General features: G+C 48.5%; 1 protein-coding gene across 1 annotated transcript in view; it reads left to right on the plus strand.

Moving 5' to 3' along the window:
- The first annotated feature begins 10,551 nt into the window (after positions 1–10,551).
- Positions 10,552–26,874, plus strand: part of LOC144170851 (adenylate cyclase type 5-like) — a 464,552-nt gene continuing 448,229 nt past the window's right edge. Inside the window, exon 1 of the mRNA XM_077700872.1 lies at positions 10,552–10,695. The gene's annotated coding sequence lies outside the window, so the exon portion shown is untranslated. The remainder of the gene's footprint in view (positions 10,696–26,874) is intronic.

Below are 26,874 nucleotides of genomic sequence, written 5' to 3' on the forward strand. Positions count from 1 at the left end.
AACAACGTCGTCTCAGCGGGGCCCATTTCGGAGACAGCAGAGGGCCTGAAGGGTTCTCAAAATAGCCGGACATGTCAAACTGAACTTAGTCACGGCTTTTGACTACATAAGACCATTTTTTAAAGTGCATAAGACATGCCTCGTATGGAGCCATGTGCACTCAGTCTTAAGAATGTGTTCATCACTTCCCTTTCTTATCGCAGCACTCAGAGCCCCGTTCTTCGCTAGTACGACGTTGAAGGTACACGTGGCCGTTGATCAGGCCGCGCCCTACATATGAGCACTTTCATGAGACATCAGACTTTTTGTTTATATAGTGATGAATTGTAGCAAACGGATCCATAACTATACACTTAAGGCATCGATGACAGAAAAAGTTGACAAAATAGCTAGAGCTACTCTGCATGTGCTATTATATTGAAATGTCCAAGAATACATGGAGCATAGTTCACATGTTTAACACAACATGTGGATGTAAAAACTGAGCACCGGGGAGGAGTACAAATTACAAAAAAGTATCGAAGAGCGGTAAAAAATAGGTGGCCTTCATTAATGTACCAGTCCATAAAAATCGAGGGTGACCGATCGAGACAGACTGACGTGTGGGGGGATTACATTTGGTAATTTCGGCTCGAAATTTTCTGAAGCTTTGTTTAATTTATTTCCGGACCTAGCAGACGGTTTCTGCTTTAGCCGGGTCTGCACTACGGCGCCCTTTAGCGAGGCACAGGCTCTGTAAACGGCGTTAACTGCTGCTGAATGATGAGGCAGGGCAACCGCAATTAAATTGCCCTTGTCAAGAAAACTGCCTTTGCAAGTGCGCTCTGCATGGTTATGCCGTGATGAGGCACGTGGAAGCATACGGTAAAGGCCACCAATAGAATCCTACGAATATTTTAACAGACATGGGAACGACGCATTTCCTGCAGAACGGTTATATTTGTCAATCCAGTTGAAACAACACGTACGACTACCGCGTGCCCAGTGAGTCGAAATGCAAGAACCATCATCGTTTCTTGGTTTTGGCGTAGAAAAAATATGTTTAAAGATTATGCTAATCAACATTTAAAAAAGCGGTTGGCAGAATGGGATGTGGAAGATGAAGGGATTTAGCCTCGCAAATGGAAAAGGATGTCGATATTTTGGCATGTTTACGTTGAAATGAGTTACTAAGTAATAAATTGTCGTGCCGCGTTTTTAGGGAGCACGGTAGAATAATACACGTGGACAGATGCGAGGCGTCGTAGACGTGCTAAACAGATGAATTGAAAGCAATGTGAGGCCACGATACCGCCGCTGTCTTAGTTTGCCACGTACTTGAATTGAAAGCGAAAGCGTTCAAAGGCAATTAAGCGAGATAAAAAAAGTCGCCATCCTACCTTGCGGAAGCGGATGTCCAGCAGAGCTGTTGTAAACCACTACAAATGCTGATGAGGAAGGTATGAAATGTTTCTCGTCGTCTCAGCGGGCTTGTCGCTTGCGTTCGGCTTACCAGGCGGCAGATTGGTCCTGCCTGGCCTAACGCCTGCGCTCGGCGCCTTGTACAAGAACTGCTCTATTTAGTGACACTAGTCCTTCCTAGCCTACAAATATAGTCTGTAAGCATATACTCTTTACCAGGAACACATGGGGGGGGGGGGGGGGGGGTCTTTGTTCATAGGCGCCTGATCATCCATAATGCGGTTTATCATCCGTAACGCCAATAGCCTTTATACAATTATGCTAAACATTAGGGTAACCCTACCACTTTTCCTCCCCTTCCTTTCCTTCAATTGCGTTTTTTCCTTCTTTTCTCAGTTACTATTACTAAGATTCCCTGCCGATCGCTGTTTTCAGCCATATATTAAAGCCTACGTTATATAACTTTAACCTCGAGAATAACGATGGCCCGCGTATTGCGAAACTCATCGTACGACGTGCTGCCGCGGTATCAGTTGGCAATTTTAGACCTCAGAGAATGAGCCGAGCCCTAACGTCGCACCGTTGCGTACCCGCATTCGCTTCCCTCCGCAAGGCCAGGCCGGCAAATACCCGTGCTCACAGCCACTGCAGGGGACGTCAGGCCGACGCATACCCGCGTTCGCAGCCACCGGGAATTCGCGCAACCGGTTTTTTGTTGAGCGATATTTCCTTTTGGTTACGCGGGTCTAGCCAAATGAGCCAAGTACTGCTTAAAGGAGCCATGAAAAGAAAATGCAAGTTGGTTTTATTCGAAAGATTTCGTGTTTTATAGTGCCCCCAGCGCTTGTCCGGATACAAACGATGCTTTATTCACTGAGAAATTAAACAATATTGGTTAAAATTTTGATTTTCCCGCTAAATCGTTTGCTTTCGGGGTCTGCAATGACATCACAGGAACCGACCGCTCTGCAGCCTAGAATACCTTCATTCGCGCATCCGCCGTACAGGGTAGAGACACGTATATGCTGGCGCCGCCATTTTGGGTCGCTCGCTCGCCGCCGAAGCAAGTCATTGTGTCCAAACCGCGCTAAAATTATCGCCGCAACGCGGTTTACTGAAGAAGTTTGAATCATATTGTCTGTTTCGCGTTGCTAGGTCTCGTGGGAAACGAAAAGAACAACGCGTTGAGCACGTTGGCCCAATTGAGGCGGCACGGGACCGTTCAAAGGTTGTCTCCACCCTGTACAGCGGTGTTGGTTTGTTCCCGCGTTTCTTTACGTTACCCGAACCTAGATGGCGCCACCATACCGTGGCAAGCGTTTGGTTTGTTTTCGCCCGTATTTAAACCTGGCTTGTTTTTGTTCTGGGAGAAAATATTCGTTCCCTGAAACAGTGCTCGCTCGACAAATGTGGTCACGTAAGACACCGTTGCTTGCGTAAATCGGCCAGTGTCGTCTGAGACAACCCCAAGCCCCGTAGTGCTGTGCAGCTAAACCAAGCATGCTGTGCGCAGTACGAACAGCAGTACGCATCAGTACTTCTATGTTTACATGTGCTTTCGTAACTTCCACTGTTTGTCCCATCATTCTTATTGCTTTGTAAAGAATGTGCCCTAAATTTAAGCGCAAATCGCTCGTTCGGCTAGTTTGTAAGCTCTACCTAATTTGCGTCTGCTTCTGCCGGCCTCCGCCAATCGCAGAGCTGGCTCGAATGACATCATAGGTTCTGTTGCGGGAAATGAGCTGGTGGTTCGCATGGCCATTCCCTTTTTTCCTAATTATGTAGCTTATTTGAGCGAAGTTTACGTTAAAAGTGTGTCAGTATGATTCTAACGAGGCAATCTTTTGAATGAACCAAACTTGTGTTTTCTCTTCATGGCTCCTTTAAGAGATACTCACACATTTAAGAAGTTTGATTTATGCGTGAAGTCGAATGATTTTTATGCGTTATAACAATTTTGAGTTCATGTTTTGGTAACTGTATTGGTCAAACGCATACTGCAAAAATAAGACATATAATATTGCATTTCTGTTGGGCGAAAACGAATAAGATATGTCAGCGGCAGTTGGGCAGAATTGCATTTAAGGACTGTATGAAAAAGCCACTACGCTCGCTTCCTTCACCTGGTCTCCTCTCCTTTCGTTTTCCGTCAGTTCAATTCAGTTTTGCCTGCCAGAAGAGTTTAGTACCCTGAGTTTTAACTAGCGTCCGATTCCACGAAGCTGGCATGATGAAATGGATTAACCAAATCTCAGGATTGACACTGCATACTTCGTTTGATTATAGATCGCCCTGGTATTTGCGTAGTCCTTTTCAGTATAAACTTGCTGTTCTTCGCTAATTGTCAGTGCATCTCCCAGCTACAGCTCCCTTTATTCACCGCAGGCGAACGGTCAACGTAGCACTTCGTTGCTGACTTCGGGTTTTTTTTTTCCCACTCCGCGTCGTCCTTTTAGAAAGTGGGGACGAAGGAATCCGGTTATTGATCTTACCAGCGCACGGCCTAGTTTGGAAACTCGGCCTCTAGAACTTGTCGGAATGAGACACTGTGTGCTTTGGTGGAAAACTTGCATTCCTTCGTGTCATCCGCTTGGCGAGTCGATAACGTAAGACGGCAAGAGGGCGCTCTCAAAGGGGGCTCGTCCCGTCTTTGACTAACGAAGTGCGCAAACGAACGCGGCTCAAAGGCCGTCATGTACGTGCACGCACTGAGACCAATCGAGTATTTGAGCGAGACATGGAAGTCCGCCCCTGCTGTAGAAGAGCGGCGGGAAACTCGAGTGCGGTTAACACGATTCGGTCGGGCGCTTCGAGGGGATTCTGGCGCGTGGACTTTGATGTCCCCGGTTTGTAGAAGGAGCCGCGGACATGAATAATGCGCCTTCCTAGAAGCAAGGAACCACGGGCGTAGTTAGCGACTTTACCTAAGGGGCAGCAACACACACACACGCACACACGCACGCACGCACGCACGCACGCATGCACGCATACATCAATCTATCCATTTATACACACATACATACATGCATACATACATACATACATACATACATACATACATACATACATACATACATACATACATACATACATACACATACATACATACATACACATACATACATACATACATACATACATACATACATACATACATACATACATACATACATACATACATACACACACACACACACACATACTGTAAGGGCCTTGAAGGACAGCTGGTACAGGACGTTTATTAGGCGTAGCAGCCCTCGCAGAACACACACTCAGCTGGCGGCGAAGAGGAGGACACGAGCCCCGAATTGGAAGATGATGATGAGGATGACTATCAGAGGAAGATGAGGTATGGGATAGTGGCCACTGGGTAACTGTGGTAGCGGTCAATGTCCCAAAGGAGTGGCGCACGACGAACTGCTCACAATACATACATACATACATACATACATACATACATACATACATACATACATACATACATACTCGGACAGACAGACAAATAGATAGATAGATAGATAGATAGATAGATAGATAGATAGATAGATAGATAGATAGATAGATAGATAGATAGATAGATAGATAGATAGATAGATAGACAGACAGATAGACAGACAGATAGATAGATAGATAGATAGATAGATAGATAGATAGATAGATAGATAGATAGATAGATAGATAGATAGATAGATAGATAGATAGATAGATAGATAGATAGATAGATAGATAGATAGATAGATAGATAGATAGATAGATAGATAGATAGATAGATAGATAGATAGATAGATAGATAGATAGATAGATAGATAGATAGATAGATAGATAGATAGATAGATAGATAGATGGGTGGATTTTCTTAGTTGTTGCCTGAGAAGTTTCCTGAGCCCGCCAAAAAACTTTTGTGCCCCTGACAACACAGTCATCATGGCTATCCGAGGTTCCTTAAAAGCGGCACTCGCCGATGCATCGATGTACATGTAATGAAATAAATCAATGTATTAGCAATCTTTTCCTGCAAGAATTTTGTTAAAGCGATGAATATTAGTAGAGAAATCGTAAATCAAAAACCGCACATTATCGTCGCGCCGCATTTACTCCTCCATTCAACTTTTCTTCGCTGTTGACGGCGCGAAAGCCTTCCCTCCCATGATGCTGCGCTCCTCAGCGGTGACGTACTTCCGCTATTGCGCTCCTCAGACTGGCGTCTGCTACGGGCAAGCTCTTTCGTTTTTTTCATCTTTGTTGACACCATGGACGTGGATCCCGCACTCCGCTCAAGGCTGGAAAAGCGAACGAAAGACCTGGCCGCATGTGTGCGGCCTGGCCTTGCCCTTTCGCGGTGTACGTTGCTGCAGTTGCGATCGGCGGCACGTAACTTTTTAACGGCTGCGAACTCGCAGCCGCACGGGGAGAATCGTGCTCTCGTTCCCTTTGATGCACCGCGCACTGTTTATCTAAAAAGCGCCGTCTCATATGTGGCCCCGCTGGTGCCGGGTCTTATTTTGCGGCGGTGGTAATTCCTACCGGCGGCATGTGAAAAGGACATTTTAAACCGACACAGAACCCATGTGCAGCTTTCCCGCTCATGGCAGTCCTTTCAACAGCGATTACTTTGCCGTTATTTATCGTAATTGAAAGTTATTTTGCGCTGCTAATATTAGGGGTGAAAACTTGCTTGCGAACAGTTTCACGTCTTGCACGTTTTGCGGCTAGGTTCCGGAGCCATGGAAACTATCCCATAGAAATGCATGGGGAGTAAGATTTGATAGCGAATTGCACAAAAAATATTCAGAATCCTGGAAAGTTCTTCTAGTGTTTTCATCTCCACGTTGACTTCTTGCTTTGTGCCAAATATCACTGTCCTGAAGTGGTTTCCCTAGGTTCCTGAGAGATCGGAATTTTGAGCGAGAAAGCTGGGTATGCGGATCGGATCGCTTTATCAGTGGCAATGAACGGGAAGGCGCAGAGCAAACCAGCGCCGCAATCGAGCAGCGAGCACCCATGTTCTGACAAGCTGCACCTATGTGTTGCATTCAACACTGACGGGAAAGCGTTTGTTTGCACTTTTTTGGATAGTCGTAAAATTTCCAAGCACTCCGGCGCTCCGCTAGCAGATCAGCCGGCTAATCATTTCGCAAAACATTCGACAGACGGCGCCGTATGCATTAGCGTGTCGCTACGCAAAACTGATGAGACGCTCTACTAAAACTCCCCTCGCGGTGTTTATCTAGCAGGACGCAAAAATTTAGCGTTTAGCGCATGCAAAGGCAACAAACGCTGTACTAAATTAGCAGCAAAATAGCGTGCGTACGTGAGGCCGCTTGCGTTTCCAACATGGCGGCAAGTAGCGCGAGATGGAGGAAAGATTTTTTGCTTCCGATGAACCCAGTTCTTTGCCCCTGTGTTTTTAAATACGTCAAGTGGTTAGCACGTCGCCCTCACGCAGCTCTGTATCGTCGTAACATCGCTGACTGTCCGAACGAAGCTTGCACCTAAGCCAAGGCAGCGACCGAAGCTGTGTGTGTGTGTGTGTGTGTGCATCGCTTCCTCTGTTGTGGACGCGTTCATTTCGCGATGAAATGCGACGTTGTACTTCTGCGGGTGAACAGTGCTTCCCATGGTCTGGATTATCTTTCTCGAGCGACGTACGACTCAACCTCGCATGGGGTATGTGCAGTGTGCCTGGCTAAAAGCCTTCTCGGTTTGCGCGCTGTTCGGCCCCGCAAACCGGGCGCGAGGTAAGTGCCGAATTTACGACGGGCCGGAGGAGGCAACCGATAGTCTGTCAATCGCGGTTCATACTTGCAACGCATGTTGTGACGTTGTGTTCGTTCGAAACGCATCTCTGGATTGTTTTGAAGTTGAATAAAATGCATGCGTCAAACCCGGGCATTCGGCTCATGGCGTTCTCTGCGATTGCACGAAAGAAGTGCCACGGGGCTTCGACGCTTTCTTTATGGTACGTACTCACGTAAGGAAATATCCATGTCGTGTTATGGCCGTGTTGCATTCAATACAAACGGTTAGGCGTTTGTTTTACACTTGTTTCGTTTGTCGTAAACTGCCCAAGCACTCCGGCACTCCGCTGGCAGATCAGCCGGCGAGCCGACGCTGAGCAGACGACACATCTCTTTGCCGGAAGTGCGTGAAAAAGCCGCCCAATAGCAGGATGTCTAGCTCATGACGAACATCTGGGAGTCGATGACGTAGACATGTGAAGATGGCGGCGTCCAAAAACACGAAGGGAAGGGAGAGAAAAAAGCGACAAACTTTGCAACAAAAGTGTGAGCTTTCCGCTGCACGTAAAAGAGTAATACTTGGCAAAGCTGACATTGACGACCCAATCTAACGATTGCGCTAGTTCATTTAGTGTGCTCAAAACGCCTTTCACGGCTCCCTTAAAGGGACTACAAAGGCTGACTATCTTTTTGTTTTAACAGATAGATCACGCGTTTTGTAGTTCTCTCGTCATTTGCTAGGCGGCCAACGATGTCGTTTTTGCTGAGAAATAAATAATTAAAGCTGATATTTCTCTCCGCCGTATTTCTTTAATTTTTCTTGGCGTTTCTCAGCACGTTAGAAGAACCCCAGAGCGAGCCGATCCTGACTTCACTGGATCGTCGCCATCTCCGCGAAAGCCTGTTATTATTGGCTATCACTTTTGTCGCAGCCAACCAGAAAGGGTATTGTTAATGTAATCTTTGTGTGGACGGCTACAGGTAAAGCCGGCTACATAGGTCTCGCTCTTTGTGGGCGGGGCTTCATGATGCCGGCAAACCTTTTCCAGTAATGACCAGGAGGTGCTGCGGCCAGGCAGCAGGTGTTGAAAACACACACGAGTAAAGATGGTAGTGGTTCGTTTCCCTGAAGTCCGGTGTCGATCAGGAACCCAATCGCCCGGGCTCCGGTTGATTTGGCAGGAGGCTGACAGGGCGATGGTGTGGAAGTTCTTGGAGACGGCGGTCGAATTGACGAACTCGAGGCGCTGGGGTTGATTAAGTGAAACGAAGAGTTTATATACAGCGATTTACAGTGGGAAAACTGGGTATATGAGTAATGAAAGGAAAAACTTCAAACCTCAGCTAGACGCTAGCTCCAAGTGCGCACAGATCACTCGAGCTTCTAAACTTCGTCTAACTCTCCTATCCTCGTAGCGTACACAAACCACTCGAGAAACGACGGCCGAGACCCTGTATCGCCGCAGGATCCGTCTAGTTGCCCGGTATGGCGCTGTACCCTAAACTTCCGACGCGATCCTAACCTGTAGCCTAGGGGGGCTCACAAATCCCAACCAAGCTTTAACGCTCTAGACTCCTTGTCCCGCCGTGAACTGCCCAGCTCAGTGCTCAGACAACAACGATTTCTAACGGTCAAATTCGGCCTTATAACCCGTCTCCCGTGCGTTCCGTGACAAATTGGCGTCGACTGCTCTGCAGTGTTGGCAGTGCTACGTCGCCAGACAGAGTGACGAGTTCTCACGCACCGCCCGTGCGCTTGGCCACTGACCTCATCAGTGTGTCTTACAACTCCTTCGACACCGACTTCGTCCTGAATGGGGGACCTTCCCAGCGGAATTCCGTTGGCCAGACTATCCGGCGCCCATGCGTGCCGTGACGAATTGGCGACGGCTGCCGCGTAGAATCCACAGTGCTGAGCCACCAGACAGAGTGGCGGGTTCTCACGCGCAGCCTGCGCGCCTGGCCACAGACCTCATAAGTGGACCTTACACACACGAATTTGATAAAAAAAAAGTTGACGGCCGTACTGTATCAAGACTATCGCGCTCAAATATCTGCTCTTGCCGCTATCTCTTGGATGGATGTATCGTTTGACGGCGCTCGATCGTACGCAGGCGAAAGATTTCAAATCGAAACTGAAACAAAGCCTGCCGCCTGGGGGAAGGCGTCATATTTTGTAATGTTTTAGCTGAGGTTTGTGTCCACTCATCGTGCCGGCGTAAGTATCGTTCGTCACCATGGGGCCCGCCTAGCCAGAGACCGACTAATCACACTAATGACATAACAGAGCACTACCGCCTCTCACGTCGATCTCTCCGGCCCATCCATTGGGAGTCAGTACAATGAAATGCATGCATTGATATTTGAAAGACCCGGTGTTGTAGCAGAGCAAGGAGCCGGTCCCGGTACGGTAACCGGCAAAAGACAAGCGCCACTGCTTTTGCGCAGAGGCCGCGAAACCGGTTGTGCACATGTGCAGGTGCGCCACCCGTGTGCCGGGCATCGTACCGAGACCGGTTCTCCGCTTGCCAGGGCGTGGTGGCATCTGATCAGTGTAGGGGCCCTCAATATCGGGCGCCGTACAGGGCCCCGGTACCGCGCTCGGAACGCCGGAGGTGCACCTGCATGCGCGTACGGACAATAGGTCTCACCCCTCTGCCATCGCGCAGTGGCGTGGGTCGACTACCGGGTGCTCATCGCTCACAGCTCAGGGGTACCTCTCGATTACACTACCTGAAGCCACACTGCATGCGTAGGCGGCCACTACTACGAAATAGTATGTCCTGCGCGGAATGCCTTGGTGTGCGCCACGTCAATTGCGTGAACCAGTTTGGGTTGCTGAGCCCTGCTTTTTTCGCTCAGCTGATCACCGTCTGTGTAATCAGAGGAGCGACGCTACTCATGCTCGCCACCTTTTTCCTCCGGCCTGGTGACCGAACCAGCAGGTAGGCGACTGAGCCCATTTCACTGAGTGGCAGCCGAAATGTGTATGCGCTCACTTATGGCTGCACGTATTTGCCCGTGGTCGTTCTCCATTCGACGCGGGCCTCGACAGGGCGCATGCTCAGCGGCGTCAGACCATCGACCGGCTCTTCTGTCCGCGTCATGTCGCGACGGCTCAATTTTCCTCCCTCCTCGGACACGTTACGCAAGTGTGGCGGCAAAATTAAATGTGCGAGGAATGCAGAGGCTGGGCGTCCCGTTGTGCGCGGGTTATATAAGGCGTACGCCGCGGCGTTGCGTAAGGGACGAATGAGCGGCAAGCGGAGAGAGCAACAAAGGGAGGGTTCGTGCGCTACTTGGAACGCACCTCGGCGGCGGTCACGGCTGTCGCCGCCGTTCTCAGGGACGCGCGCCGAGTCCGTCACGTCTCATTAGATTGAGCGATTGTTCGCGTCTCAGGCGCGCTCGCAAGCAGCCGTTGTCACTGCGACGCCGCGCGTACGCAGCCCTCGTCGTCCCAGGATCAGCGCCCAGGGGCTGCTTCTGCTGCTGATGCTGCTCGCCCGCCTGGCTGCCGAGCACAGGGCTCCGACTCGCGCAGGTCGCGGCCAAGGTGAGGCGCATCTCCCGCGCTTTTGTACGAGCCAACACCGGCCGCTGCAGTGGCGCACGAAGCGGGGCCGACAATTGTTCGGTCTCGCCGGAAAAATCGTTGCCTTAGCGGCCCGATCTGCGGTTATTCAACGCCCAAGGTACGGAGCGAAACAGAAGCAAGCAAGCAAGCAAGCAAGCGCTAACGAGAAACGAGTGACCCGGTGTGTTCTTTTAGTGCGCATTTTTGCCCATGGAGGTGAAACGTTTTCGTGCGAGGAGTTGGAAAACGAGTGTCCCGGTGACCATATGACAATACGACGACATGAGACGCCGACAGCCCGAGCCCCTAAGGTGCTTCGCCCATAAGAAAATCCCGATAATAGAAAATGAACACCTTCTTACGAGGGATGAAAACGCAATCAAAGTTCGAACTAATCTGCGCAAGCACAGCTAGAATTGGGCTGTGGTGCGGGGGCGTGGCAGAAGAGGGTGAGTGTATTCGGGAGAAGCGTAAGGGCGCGCTTCAACTTGCAGATAGCCTCGCAGACGGCTTACGAAGCAATCTAACGGCACGGCAAATGGGCACCAAAGCAACAACAACAAAAACGATGCAGCGGGAACCGCTGCAGGCGAAATCGCCGTACCCGACACGGCAGACGTGTTAAAATGCGCAGGCCGCAGTTTTGTAAAAGACAAGTGCATTGATGTAACAAATGCGAGGCAATTAAAAAGCGAAACTGAAAGCAGATAAACAAAAGTAGTTACTCGAAACATTCTAATTTAGGAAACGAATCTTTCTTTTTTCTTTTTACGGCAGTAGGTGGCGTAAAGATGGTGCGGGCGCCGTATTTTAAGTTTAGGCTGTAAAGTAGGTTACTTCGTTCCGGACTTCGCATGGTGTCTTCTTGAGGTATACCTTCAGTGCCGTCGCAAAAATCGCATCAGAGATCACTATGGCTATTCTGCCGACTCTGCCGCCCACTATGGTGGTTAGCTCGGGCCTAATATCGCGCGGTGTAAATAATGAACGAATGATGAGGCAAATACGATGATGATGCTGACGCGGGAAAGGGAAAAGATGGTGATGGTGGGAATGATACGATCACGTGAACCTGACAAATTTAGCTGCCCTGACTAAAGGCTTTCGTAGCGGCTGATTTTGAAGAAGTTACGGTTTATTTTTATGGGGCCGCTCTCAAAGAACCGGGCCTTCAACCTGTCTTTGCGCACGTTGCAAACTACCGGAAACTTTCCTTAAGTACCATGGCGTGGATGAAACAGAAAATGCGTCCGTTCAATATTTCCGGCTAAATACAGGACGTTGTTTTTAACGCCCCCCCCCCCCCCCCCCTCGTTACGAAAACCCAAGCCTGTACTTCTGCATGTCTCCGAGGTACGCTACCCAAAAAGTATACTGGGAACCTTCATTGGACGTCTCCCGCGCCGACTTTAATGCCTGGATTTTTTATTCACTTAACGCAAATCGAATAAAACGGGACCACTGTGATTTGTGACTTGCTGCTATTTTTTGTTGGGGCCCAAAGCGCCTGGGTCAGCTTTATAGAATTCATAAACGCTTCACAACACCCAGAGTAACAGAACCCTGTCGTGACATAAAACCTGGTAAAATAAATAAACGTGGACAGGCGGTTTCCACCCTCGAAGGAGAAACATGTGCAAAAACGTCTGATCGAAACAGGGAATCAGATTTCTTGTGGTCGCGTTGACCAAACGTTGAACCCGAAGAGTACAGCTTCTAAAATTCGTTATGTTTGTCCTCAAATGCAAGCACTGATTGCACCGCAATCAGCGCATTAGGGTTGAAGAAGCAAAGCCTGGCTGCGGGCTGTCAAAGCGCAAGTCCTTTAACGGCTGCTTCACTTGCGTCGATGCTCGCTTTGGCACTCTTGGGTATACACGCGATTTCACGTCTCTCTCCCTCTCTCCCGCATACTATCCCCTTTAAATCTAATGTAGCGATGTGCAACCGAACCATTACCATTTCAGGACGCTCAAAGCTTAGCAACGCAAATGCAAAGCCGCGGGGCTCGCTCGTTGTCGATTTTTGTTGTGCACGCGGGGCACCCCCGAACTTTTTAAGGCGGAAGCAGTACATGTTTTGCTCAGCGGAAAAGCCCCCGTCTGATGTCTGTAGCAAGCAAAACGGGGCAAAGGGAATAAGGAAGAGGAGTACGCTTAATTTAATGACCCGACATTGCCTTATAGCCCCGCGGGGGGGCTTCGTCATTCCAGTGAACAATGGTCCGTGTGCTGCTTGTCTTGTCGACTCGCCGGCGGGGCGTTCCGTTGCACTTGCGTTGGTTGTCGCTCTGGAGGAACCCTTGGTCGATGCTTGCATTCCAGTATATTGCGGCGGAGAGTGCTGTCAATGCCCGAGCAGCGATGGAGTTCCTTGGAAAAGTGCTGCTATACATCGTACATGTAGCAATGCGCCGGGGAGTAACGTTCCAAGTTTAGATAATCTTCTTACTTAATGAGGTCTATGTGGGGACCTGGATAGTATTTTCGTCTCTTTCTGTAATGCCCCAATATATACGAGTACTTTCTTGGGAAGGTGGCCAGTTCGCACCCTCGGCGGGGGGGAGGGCATGAGCGTCGGTAGGATTTTGTCTTGAGGGGCAAACCATTTGCATTGTGGGGAGAGGGAAGGGGCGGGGGATGGGGGCAATTGTTCTGGTGTGGCTTGGGGGCGGGGGCTGCTTTTTCAGCATCCCGCTGCCGACGCCTATGTGTGAAGGGGATTGCAATTTTGCGGGAATGTTCGGTGCACATGTCCTCCACATCGATGCAGACGCTATGCCCGGCGTCCACAGTATGCTGGTGTGGTCTTGTTTTGTATAAACTTCACGGACGGGTGGCTAATTCTACATTTCCGAAATCTTCCGCCGAAGGTAAAATGATTCAGCTGAAAATAAAATTAGCGAAATTCGGCGCTGAATGAGCTCCATCCTAGGCTATCTCCAGTGCGAGTCAGAATGGTGATCAAATGTAGCGCAGCAGAAACACACGGGACGGAATTCAGAATACACACAGACGAGCGCTATCACACTTCCAACTGATTCTTTATTCACATGACGGCAAATACATATGCTTAGCCTTAGCAGGAACAATAAAACGAGGAAAAAAACCTCTTTTTATTGTTCCTGCTAAGGCTAAGCATATGTATTTGCCGTCATGGGAATAAAGAATCAGTTGGAAGTGTGATAGCGCTCGTCTGTGTGTATTCTTCCCGTCCGGTGTGTTTCTGCTGCGCTACATTTGATCAATTACCAACTAGCCCAGTCTAAGCTTTGCGAGTCAAAAATGCACTTCTGACGCCATTTTGGCTCCTTGGGCTTAGGAGATGAAATGTGGACGAAGGAAATGCATTTCGACGTTCGAAAACGTCCACTGCCGGTGCCAGCGGCTCAATGTACAATGAGCACGACGTAGCTCGGGACATTGTGAGACTCAATACAAAGGTAACCGCACGTTAAGCGTGAACTATAGGCCTGAAAACATACCATATATGGTGCATTCACCACTGGTTTCGACGCATTGGCGTTCATTTATGCCAGACAGCTGTCTCCGGCGCGTCAAGCCACTCTGCATGGCAGTACGCACCCCGAGGGTCTTCGGCCCAGACTCGCTAGGCCGCGAAACGCCATCCCAACTGCGCGGGGCACTTGCATGAACCTCGAATTGCACGACAAGATATCGGTGCTAAATGCTACGCACAGCTCAATATAGTAACGGATCACGAAGCAATGCTCTCAGCAAGTGATCCCAACCACCACCGAGACCGTTGCGACGCAAGACTCCCCACCCGAGCTCTGCCAGTCGGACGACAGGAGCAACGTGGGCACTAAAGAAGACATCGTCAGCTTGAGCCTTGCAACGGGCGTTGCCGAAAGGACCGCTTTAAATGTAAATACAAATAAATTCCCAGCTTTAACGTCCAGATAATAATAGTATGCAGCCAATATGGTAACATAAAATCCCTGAAAAGTAACTCGAACCATATCAAACACGAAACTCTAGAGTATACTCCACAGCAAAACTCGGTAGCATTTAAGAGAACTTGTTCCCGAGCTAGTTGCTTCATACATGAATAAAAATTAAACGTGGTCCTACAGGGACGTGGACGATGACAAGAAACGACAGAAACATCGCGCAGAAACGACTGAACCATCGGTAGCATTGCACTCGTTATAAATTTTGAGGAAGCGCCCAGCGGCGTTTAATTGGAAAGAAATGCTTTCGCTACTGCCGAGAAATGCTTAGGTGTCCTTGTTTTTTTTTTTTCTTGATGTCCCTTGAGTCTCGCCGTCAATTGAGGGCGAAAGCGGAGAGCATCGCCGTTTTTAGAGTTCCAATCTTCTACGCCGTTTGCTGAAGCCCCGGAGCCCCGCTCCAACGCAAAGACAACTGGCCGACGGGCTGACGCCATATTCTTCGCGATGCGTGCCCAGCGCGAAGTCACGCAAATTGAATTGAAAGAGGCGAACCCCCGTTGTATTCGTCATGGGGGGGGGGGGGGGGGGGGGGAGGCGAGGGGGTGATAAGGGGTGGAGGGTATTGCGTGGTAGTGGCGGCAAGAGGAGGCGTCTTTTGAAGACGCTTGCAGCGAAGCAAACACACACGCGGCCAGTTTTCTTATGCGTTCCTTACTTTAAAGTGTTAAATGGGCCGTCCGACAGAGCTATACCACAGCGCTAAATCATAGATCCATTGCCGAGGTGCCGTACTTTCTTCGTACTTTCTTACCTTAAGGCTCAGCTGATACGTTGCCGTATGTAGCGTAATGTGCGCGGCACGACGGGAGAAGTTCTAGTGTGGTCCGTGCTAGTTCCTTCTTTGTCTAATTATTGGTTATTTCGATTATTACTTCCGTTCTTTAGGTAAGACTGAAAATGTCTGTTCTTTTGTTGGGTTAGTTCTAGGGAGAGCAAAGACGGCGCTACGTAAGAAAACACAGCTGGACGGCACTCCAAACGCAGCGTTTGACTTTAGCGCAGCGAAACTTAGGCCCCTGCAGTCGTGTCATTCTAGCCAGTCTTGGTTCGGTACGATGTAGTCTGTATGAAAATGATCCTTGTCCCGAGTTTCTGGTGTTTATTCTTTTGAGAACGTTAACAGAGGCTAAGTTGTACGGCCATCGATTGGTCTCACGGTGTATCTGTGCAACGCGTGTAAGTGTGCTCGGAGACCCAATAGCATCGATCGGGCCTGGCAGCGCGGCGCGGCCAGAAGAAACCGGCGACCGTCCTATTTCGGGGCTGGCCTTGGCGCTGGTCGCAAGTACGCGCCGGGGAAAAGCAGCAGCGTCCCCGGGAGACCCATACACCACCGGCAGACTGGCAGAAGACGCAGCGTCCCGCGTCCGCACTACTGTGGCCAGGACGCCTCGCGCGCTTATGTTTTGCGCTTCACCGCGCGGTCGGGGATAATTTCTACATTATTAAATAAAAGTGGCTCGAGAATATTCGGTTAATCTTCTTACGCTACGTTGCGATGCGGCAGCGAGATTGTCTGGGTACGAGGATATATTGACGCGGTGTGTTGCTGTGAGCACAAAAGCAATATCAACTCCTTATGCAAGGCAGCCTCGCCAGCGAGGCAGCAACTTACAGAAACATTGAACCTTTATTGAACGATGCATGTGTCACAAGTGCAAAAAAGACAACGTTACGCTGGAAACTGCACGCGGCCACTCGTTCTCTAGCCGAAATATTTGGACTGTGTAGCGAACTAAAGGTGTCACACGTACACTTGAGCTGCACAAAATGAGCTGGAAGGGCAGTTTAATGAGTGAAAAATTGTAGTGCTTATCCAAAACCGCGTGCCCATTTGAGGAGTTCGAAAAAGGGGCGTGTGGGGTAAGTGGCTTACAAACTTTATGCTAATGTTTGCCTTAATTTGGGCTAGCAAACGTATATTCAACCTCATCAGAACTTTCAACCGAATAGTTGAAATTGAATTCTTGCGAGAATTTGTTTGCTTCAGCAACTGAAGGATTGCTAGAAAAACTATTTTTGCACACAACGTGCGAAAATTGTTCATAATCTCTTATGCCGCCCGAGAAAACGTATTGGCAGTCCAAAAAATCTAACCTCAATACTAGTAACTCAAGCTCTGAAAGTGCCGCTTTTACGTTAGGAAACGAAGTCTCAAGAAAATGAGCACTCAAGATGGCGGCTTATTAGAAGCTCAAATCAAGAGAACCAAACGTGTGAACAGCTAACGTGGGGTGGGGCACATCTAGGAGTGCATCTCAAAGAATGAAAAGCAGCCATTTCCAGTCCTCGAAACGAAAAAGTGTGCAGTCAGAAGATTTACGCCTCAGCATAGGTGCAAAGCGAAGTAGCGTCAGTTTTGACAAGCTTCATTCCAAAAGAAGAAGAAAAAAAAGAACACCGGACTCCTTTTCTTTGAAGCAGAACACAGAACGGGAACCTGGTGCGTAATGATTGCGAGAAATTTTGTGCACGAGTAGAAATCACTTGCTCTGGAAGAGAGATAGACAGAGCGAGAACGGAATAGACGGGCGTTTCAGGAGTATTCGGAAAATGGGTCACCCGCGTCGAAGGGCGGACCTGTAGTGGTGCGGAAACAAGGCTATGAGTGTTCCGAATACAGGCATAGCACTAGATACACCTCACACTTGTTGCCGCTGTTGTAGCGTTCTTCTGTGGACTACCGGGACACTGTGGTCGCTATCCGTCAAGACAATTGCTGACATCTTCACTCTCTGTGGCTACGGGTGCCTGAACGAGACGCAGCCTGACGGAACATTGTCCGTCCCTTGTACTTGAATCTGTGATCTGCATCCAAAGCTCCTCAGTTCAATCTTAAAAACGCCCCAAGGGCTTCATAACGCAGCTACTTTTCTTTTTTAATTGCGATAGTATGCCCTTTGGCATAAGGTCCTACAGGTACAAGGTGGCACCTGTTTCCCGGAGGAAGTCCAGAAGAGAGAGTGGTGGTTGGGCCCCCACAGCCATCGCTGAAGATCGGGGGGTCTCCCAGGATGCAGGCCTGTGCCCTGAAGGTGTCGGGATCTTGCTGCACTCAGGGAAGGGCACGTCCATACCAGGTGGTTGGTGACGGCGTCTTCGGCAGGAGCCGTACAGAAGGGGCAGGTCGTGGTAAACGGGGCATGGTATCGCGGGGGTCACGCCCGGGTTACCGCAGGAGAGAGGGCCACCCCAACTTGAAGTCTACGCAGCAGGACTTCCTCCCAGCGAGCGAGCCCACTGGGAAGGTCTGTTCCACACGGTGGGATGAGAGCGCGTGTGGCGCGACGCAGATATTTCTTCAGTTGAGAAATTGCAGCTACTTGTGTTCGAGATAACGCTGACGGCGACAAGGATACTTTACCACCGTTGTTCTACGTAGCGTGCAAGCGCGTATTTCGTTCGCGGCTGCACTTGCCTCGGGGTCGCTCCTAGCTGTTCCCGCCGAAGGGAGTGTAAGCGTGCAACACTGACCTTTCTTTCACGAGTGCCGATATTAGAAACCAAGCTCGTATTATTTCCGCTGGCACAAATCCCCTGTAGATTGCACTGTGTACATAGTCGGCTCTCTGTGCACCTAATCTTCCGCCCCGACTGCAGCGAAGCAAAATAACTACTCGCCCATCCAGAGCATGCCCGTGGCGGCTGAACATCGATGTAGCGTGACTGCCGGCACTTGACCTGGAGGTCAGTGCCGAATCTATGGCGGCAGCCTACCACGTATACATAGCGAGCTACAGACAGTCGTTCGCGCGGTATGTCTGGCATTTCGCCCTTGGAAAAAGAGACGGTTCACTTTTTGCACGACGACTAGGTAATCCTGCGTCCCGCTTTCTTTCAATTTTTCTTTACCATCCCTCCTGCCTGCTTTGACTTCTTAACGCGCACCGATTTGTTGTTCCCACAGTTATAGGGTGTCACAATGCCCCATCCAGGGATTTTTTTTCTCTCGAATCTACTTGTTTTGTGCGGAGGCATCTGTACGTAGTTTCGAAGGTCACCAGTCACAGCAATCGCCGAGGCCGTGGGTTAGAGCGACTTTCACTACACTACAGAGCAGAGAGACAGAGAGAGAAAGAAGCCTCGCTATGTTGGAGATGTTGTACCAGAATGAAAGTTGGAGCGGGCTACCTCAAACTTCGGAGTGTGAGAACGCTATGTTGCAGCGCTAATAAGCAGCCATGAATGAAAAAAAAAGTACACTCGAAGACAAAAAAAAAAAATCAAAGCTCCTTTGTGAAGTGATTTCAAAACGGCGCTAACGGACAAGACGCCTCGTCCCGTCCTTTAGCGCTGTTTTGAATTCTGTCAAGTATGCACCTGCAGCCAGCCCAAATCGCCGCTATAAGGGAAAGAAGGTTAAAACGTCAAGCTTTCCCATGCCGACTGAGTAAAATTCGAAGTCCAAAATCCAAACTGCTTCGTCCGTGTCACTGCGAGGTTTTCCCTGCAATATCTGTTTACCCTTTCCAGGAAGGCTTTGACGAACACTTTATTAGAGAGTCTGTTCCCAGTGCCGGTTTATCGCCAGCCTTACATTGGCCACCATAAGGACAGTGTTTTGAAGCGGGTCACACGTATGTGTCTTCCTCGAAATGCAAAAACGTTTTTCTTTAAGCTGCATACATCAACACTCCCAGTGAAAACATGGTTGCGCGAGAAAGGAATGTCTATTCCTTGGTCTGACAATTGCCGTTTATGCAATCAACCTGAAACCATTGATCATTGTTTTGTTTTGTGCCGGGATGCGGTGTTTTTCTGGGATGTGTTGCAACGAACTCTTAAAAAGGACATGGACATTACCCCTTATACAATTCGGTTCTTGCCTTTTAGAGATGTTACTGGAGTGCCCTATGATATGTTTGTTGTGATCGGATTGTATAGCTTGTGGAAGTGCCGCATGACGGACAGGCACGCGGAACCCCCTCGCCCAACGAAGTCCATTTTTCGGGAGCAAACTGCGTTGGTGCGGAGCATTTATGCGGCGCAAAGTGACCCACCAGAATGGCCTGCATCTGTTGGACGCGTGCGTCTGCTTGCCAGAGTTTCAACGGACGGCTTATTTTAGCTGCAGTGATGTGCATCTTCTTGGATGACTCCTAACTTTCGTAGGCTGTATTAAGGGAAGTTTTCCATGCAGTAAAGAAAAAAAAAAGTGTCCGAATGGCGCAGTCGTATAGACGTCGGATTCATAACGCGAGGGACCTAGGTTCGATTCCGACACGGGAAGCGTTTTTTTTTGTTGTTGTTGGGGCGCTTCGCATTTTATCATCATCATCATCTGTTCGCCTTGTGTAAACCCATTGTGTAAACTTGGCTTTTCTGCAGTGCGTTTTGGTCTTACGATCAACGGCGCAAGTGAAGCATAGAAAGCTTTCGTGTGGGGGCCAATCATACGAAACGTTATGTACAGTAACGTACCCCATTATTGGACACAAATATCCGTGGCACGTATACGTGCTCTTGCAGGGCCTTTATTTACATACACCCGTATACACATGTATGAAGCAACAATATGCGGATAGCACAAGTATAGACAGCCTTTCAACACCTAGCTGTTACAAAGTAGGGCTACATACCCTTATGAAGCGAGAAAGCGGATGAAGCTGCTTACAGGTGCTTAAACCAATGCGTAATGTAAGGAAGATTTTCTTCGCAATGCATCGTGCCGCAGCTGTGACAAAGGCACTTGCTTCGAAACGACTGAGCTATCTCCGGTCCCTTCTGGAGCCCCACCAAGCTGTTGGCGACCGGCGCTGGCGTAATCATTTTCAGTGAGAGGTGAAACAAAAGTATTCAGTGTCCTTCTACCCTGGCAAGAAGGATAACCAGCGAGACTGCGGTGCGTTGTGTAAGAGCGTCTTAGCGGCTAATTGTAATGCGATTTGTTTCCTGATAGTTCCGGTAAAATAACCGCTACAGCCGCTTTCTGTAACCGTAGTGCTTCCGAAGAGGTCCATGTATTGACAGGAGACGGTAATTTTCAAGGCTTTACAAATTCACGGTGAACTAGCTCATTGTGAGAAGTAAATGAAACTTGGCGTATTGGTAGAGCCCGCTTAGCGGATAATTGTCGTTTAATTTGTTTTGAGGTACTTTTGATAGCACAAGAATTAGAGCGGTATTCGGTAATCATACTCCCTTCGTAGATGTCCATGCTTCACTGCGCGACAGGACACCTGAAAAAGCCAGCTAAAAAAAAAAAGAAACCAAGCGTACACTAATTTTCTTAAAGTAGGCTTCACCCTTGGACATAAATGCATTGTAGGGAAGACGTTTTTGATGCAATGATAATAAGTCGTTTTACATCAAACAAAGAATAGAGTAGAATAGAATAGAATAGAATAGAATAGAATAGAATAGAATAGAATAGAATAGAATACAATGCAGTACAGTACAATACAATAGAATAGTACATTCTGCACCCCCCAACCGGCAGGCGTTCCGGTGTCCACCCTTAGGCGAGACAAACTACGCCTGCTGGTGGCCTTTCCTTTCCTTGTTTACAATAAATTCATTCATTCATTCCCAGGGGGCATGCTGTTGGAGGCCCGCTAAAAATTTAGGAGAAACAGCTCGACGGAGCCGCAGGGCCCCATGTTAGCAGGTGTACAGCGCATTGAAAACATGTGCAAGCAAATCTAATAAATTAACGCACACTCATCAACACTACAGTTATACAAACAATATTGCAAGGGCAAGCCATAAGCTGCGCGAGCAAGATCTCGAAAAGTAACACAAAAATAGGGCGCAGGGTTTACAAAAGTGATTACAAGCAGCAGGTATTGTATATATTGTAAAAGCTATCGCAAGCATACGAAAGGATCCCTGTAATAATTATATTACATAGCATGTGCAGATATGTTGTTACTCAATTGTAATATTTAAACAATTCTAGTTTTGGAATTATCAAAAAAGAAAATAAATGAAAGAAATAAAATACAGTGGAGAAACATCATCATACATGTAAACGGTAATTTGGATAACGAAAACGGAAGTTCTTTCTTAAACTAGATATCTTATTTGGCTGGTAATTTTTTAAGGAGCCAGTAAAGTTGATCTGATCAGATAGTTTCTTTAGGACTATAATGGTTTCATATGATAACACTTTTTTTTCGTAATTGGTTCTTGTTCTGGGAGCATGCCGATTTGAATGCTTTATGGAGTAGTACTTTCCGTCGTGTTCGTTGTACGCGAGCTGTGCCTTATTTTTATGAATAATTTGCACCAGTCTCAAGTAATAAATGTGGCCCACTCGAAGCATGCGCATTCACAGAATAGTGGAGCCGTTGGGAGGTCACTGATGTAGCCTTTGTACTTGACCTAGCTCCTTAGCATTCTTTTCTGCAAGGTAATTAATTTTTTTTTGTAATTTTGACCAGTCGTATATTTCCCGGTACAAGTGCGAAAGAGCACAACTTGGAGTAAAAAATGGTGTTATACAGCTGCCTTTTTAACCACACCTGAACGACGTGTGTGATTCGGTACAACATGCCAACAGTTCTGGCCAGTTTTTGCCTAATTGTGTAATGTGAGTTTTCCAAGGTAAATTTTCGCTGAACCATGCACCTCGAATTTTTTTCCCCCTTGTACTGTCGACTGTGGTCGATTGTGGTCCTTCAAATGTTACTGTTGGCTCTATTATCACTGGTTTGTTTATAGATTGAAATATTGCACATTTTGTCTTTCCAGAATTTAGTTGCAGTTTATTTCGCCGAAGTCACAAGGAAAGCGATGAAAGATACTGGTTAACGTTTAATGATAGCTCAATCATATTTTTTTATGTAAAAAAGGCATTGGTGTCATCTGCATACATTATTAGCTAGGGAGAATTCGCAACAGAAGGGGTATCATTAAAGAGTATGGGTCCCAATGGCACAATAAGAGTATGGGTCCCAATTTTTACCCCTGAGGTACCCCGCGATGTATTGTTAAAAATCCTTACGTAGCCTCTACAAGGCGTACAAGCTGTTATCGGGTGTTCCGGTAACTTTCTATCAATTTGTTGGCTAAGCCTCTAATTACACATTTGTCTAATTTAATTAACAATATTTCGTGGTTAATTGAATCAGATTATTTTCGCAGGTCTAGAAACGAATGTCAGATTCTTCTCTGCAATGTTTTTTTTTTATTTTTTTATCTTTTTTGCGAAGATGCGCCTGCTCCATTGACAGTCCTTTTTGTAAGCCATATTGGGCTTTGCTGATAATGTTATGGTGTGCAAAGAAATTGGATAAGCTATCAAGAATGACATTGTCAGATATTTTAAATAGCACGGATATTGAGACAGCTCGTACAGCACAGACATTTTAGAATTTGAAAGCTTGTTTTTCCCCTTTCCCTTCTACCCGCATTACCCGTACGACTTAATCCTTCAGAGAAAACACCTGCATCAATTATAAGGTTTATTAAGTGTGGTAGAACTTCACTAATGAGCGTGGCCGCAAATTTGATTGGTTCTGGTGGGATCTCATGAGTTCCTGCAGCTGTGCTATTATGTAGTTTTACGTGCAGAGCACTTTAGGCGCTCACTTTGTCGTCGTAGCTCGCAAGCTGGACACAAGTAGAACAACAGGGTGTCCCTTGGTAACGCTGTCGTGCGCGGCGTACCCCAGAGGCTTCGAAAGCCAAGCGGTTTATATAGTCATAAGCGTTCGAAACTCTGGAACCGCTGGCGCCATACATACATATCCCCGTTGTTTAGCGCAAAGAAAACTATAGGTACATTTCAGGCAAAATATACGTAATTAACCGGCAGCGCCCGCGTTCATCTATTTAGTAATGCGCATTGGGGTGGTTTTTACGATAGTAAGCGAAAAAAGGGCCCATCTCCCCGCGAGGGGGACTCGAGTAAATGCGTCGCATAGGAGGTGGGTGTATTGCGTTAACGTTTAGTGTTTGGGGAGTTGGTGGTAGTGAATGCGTTGTATCAGCAGCTTCTTGACGTAGTTTGAATGAGTCAAGGATATAAGGCGCGTTCGTAGCCTTTCATTCTGTGTCGATTTTGTGGCGCAGTGGGAAGAGCACCATGTACCTCGCGTTCCGCCCACAGGTAGTGAATGCGTTGTATCAGCAGCTTCTTGACGCAGTTTGAATGAGTCAAGGATATAAGGCGCAGGGTCGCAGGGTCGTGGGATCGAAACCAGGCGCCGGTAAGTATTATTTTTTTATATAGTGTAGGGGGAGGGGTGCGGACCTGTTGTTGAGAGCAGAGTTCCTGTATATAGCTCGCGCAGGGAGCTAAGAGTTGCGCGACCGCCCGCCATCTTTGTTATCCGGATATCTGCGGCATAGAGTTTCTTAGTAAGTATACTAGAGAGGAAACTGCGCCTCGTAAGCCATGTCGTCATGGGGGTTCATGGGAAGACCCCCTTTTTGGCTTGGGCTTGGCATGACAATTGGATTTTTAAGCGGTTTTTGGGATTTGCTTTCTTCACTATGCATTAAGACATTTACGAGCTACAAGGAAGCCGAAATCCTCCCGTTTTTGTGGTAGCCGTGTTCAGTGAAACAGCAGGCAATGCGTGAGCGCACCTGACGTTGCTCATGCCGCAGTCGAAGGACGCATGACTGAGCGGGTAATATGCCGCCGCGAAATTTGTAGCCGACGAAAAGAAGAAACAAATCGTACTTCGACGAAGACGAGATACGGCAGATACGGGCGCTTGTATGCGTCCTAACTTGTCATCGTCCACGACTGTTTAACGCCACGTTTTCTTTTTTCTTGTTAAACTAGCTGGCGGTCGCGGTCCACCGGTTCACCACGAAGGCAACGTTTTCATAGGCACGCTCAAAAAACTTTCGAAACTCTTCAAACTACGTATTATTTGAGATAATGGTAAAATAATAAAATCACAGTCTTTAATGAGTTAATCCAAAATATTACCATTGTTCGTAACTGCAACCTTGGCCTGCGGAATAGCAGGCACAACCGTTCCGGCAAAAATACGCTTTACTTCTTTTTTTCTTAGTTTTAAAACAGCCTGTTTTTATTTTCCACTTACCTGATTGCACACTGTTCTTAGCGTTTTTGTGGCAATTTGTTTAAATTTGCGGTCACTAAAACGTTTCAATCCTGGCCAATGATGAAACTAAGGCGAACGCGATGTATAATGGTGGCCCATGACGACACAGACGACCTTGATGTGAGCGGCATAGACGCTAGCGCCAGATTCCTCTCTAGTGTACACTGTAAGAAACTCTATCATCTGCGGGAAAGCCGCCCGTCGTGAGTGTAGGAGCCTCGCCGCCACGCTTCCGACGGCGGCCAACGCGCAGTGGGGGCGCTTCGGTCAGCGGCGCCTTACGGCGGCTACCATGGAGGAAAGAAAAGCTTAGGAGAGGCCCTGACGTCACACCCAGCGCAGCCGGAAACGCCATTTCTGTAAGTCGAATGGCGGACCATTGGCCCTCCATGCCATTGGCGGACTCTTTTTGCCTCTCTCTCTCGGTGCACCTTCTCCGCCTCCTCCGTCCTGTATCGCCTCTCTTGTCGTCTGCATCTGCCAGCGCCGAGCCGGCGGAAATCAGCTGATAGGCAGGTAGAAGGCCGTTTTGCAGCGCGTGACCGTGAACCTAAACGCGTGGTTACACGGTTACACTGTTACACGTCTTCAGTGTGGCCGCAGCAGGTTTGCGAAGCGGCTCGCTCTAACAATGCCGCAATGCTCGGTGCCAGGCTGCAAGTCGCGATCGGTACCCAAGGAATTGGGCGTCACTTTCCACAGGTTAGTGCATCATTCCGCTGACAAGTATTGCTGTACATTGGTGTGCATTCATCCTTTGTTTGCAATCGCCGCCGTTTATAGGTTCCCGGGCGATGGAGAACGCCGCAAACAGTGGGCGAACGCCGTGCGGCTACCGGTCTGGAAAGTGCCCAAGTTTGCGTTGCAGTTTCACTGGCAATCCCAGAGATGACTAGTCAATTAAACGGCCGTTCTATATATATAGGTAAGCAGTACTTCATGCAGATTTCACGCTAAAAAATTGTGGAATGTTTTTACCGTTGTTCGCGTGCCTTCGATAGAATTTTTTGCGAAGGAGGAGGAGGAGGAGGCAAAACGTTTTATTGAGTAAAAAAAAATGAGAGGGTGGGTGGCGTCAATAAACTTTTTTTCGCCAAGTTTCAACTTGTCTCAGTGTCAATAAATTCAAGGTGATATCAGTTGAAAACGTTCATACACTAACCTCGCAGTATGAAGCGTTGAAAAGCGAAATCCAGAGCGAGACCACAAAAGGATCCAGATTCCAGATCCAGCACTCTTCCAGTCAACAGACGGACACCTACTAAGGTAACAGGACGATGGAATTATATCAACTGGGAATCTACCTTGTAACAGTTGCAAAGGCACTGCCGCGCATTGCCGGCCTAGCAAACTATATATTGCAGCGGCGATAACCAAAAAATTGAGTTGCGAATCGTTCGGTTGCAAGTCGCCTACGTACTGCATACCGTGTATCACTTCCCGAAAATCTACCTGACGGGTGTACGCGCGTACGACGGGACGGCGCGTTCACGATATCTGCACTTCAATAGGCGCGTCGTGATCGCGACCGGAGCAAAAGCTTGACGCGGTACAAGGTGCACTTGCAAGTAGAAATTAAATGACATATTCACATCGGCGCAGCTGTCGCAACTCGCAGCATTCTTTGCGAGTTCCGCAAGACCACAGCGCAGCAAAGCGAAGCAGCAATCTTCGCAATCGGACGACAAGGCAGGCGCTGCCTTTCCTCCATGACTGGCGAACGGCGGGCGGGCTGTTGCTAGGACGCCGTTGCTAACGCGACTTCCAATGGCCGCCGAAAACACGTGACTTCCTCCACACTTTTGCCAATGCGCGGGGATAGCTGGGGGCCTCTCCTAAGCTTTTTTTTCCTCCATGGCGGCTACGCTGGATTCCTGCGATGTCGCTCACGCTGCTGCTGCTGCTGTTCCTGGGCGGGGCGCGGTGCCGCCCGCGTCGGCGGCTGTGGCGCAGCCGTAGTGGGGGCTTCTCTGCACGGCATGGATAACCGGAGTGACGGCAGCGCGTGGAAAAGGGTCGCGCAACTCTTAGCTCCCTGCGGGAGTTATATACAGGAACTCTAGTTGAGAGCGAGGAGGGTAGCGTGATGCGGGAGAGGAGGAGTGGGGGAGAGGGCGCGCCTGCGCGCTTCGCTGTTGCGGATGCACGGCGGACGCT

This window comes from Haemaphysalis longicornis, unplaced genomic scaffold (assembly GCF_048455015.1).
Source record: "Haemaphysalis longicornis isolate Haplotype H1 unplaced genomic scaffold, Haemaphysalis longicornis Haplotype H1 scaffold_2, whole genome shotgun sequence".
Lineage (NCBI taxonomy): Eukaryota > Metazoa > Arthropoda > Arachnida > Ixodida > Ixodidae > Haemaphysalis > Haemaphysalis longicornis.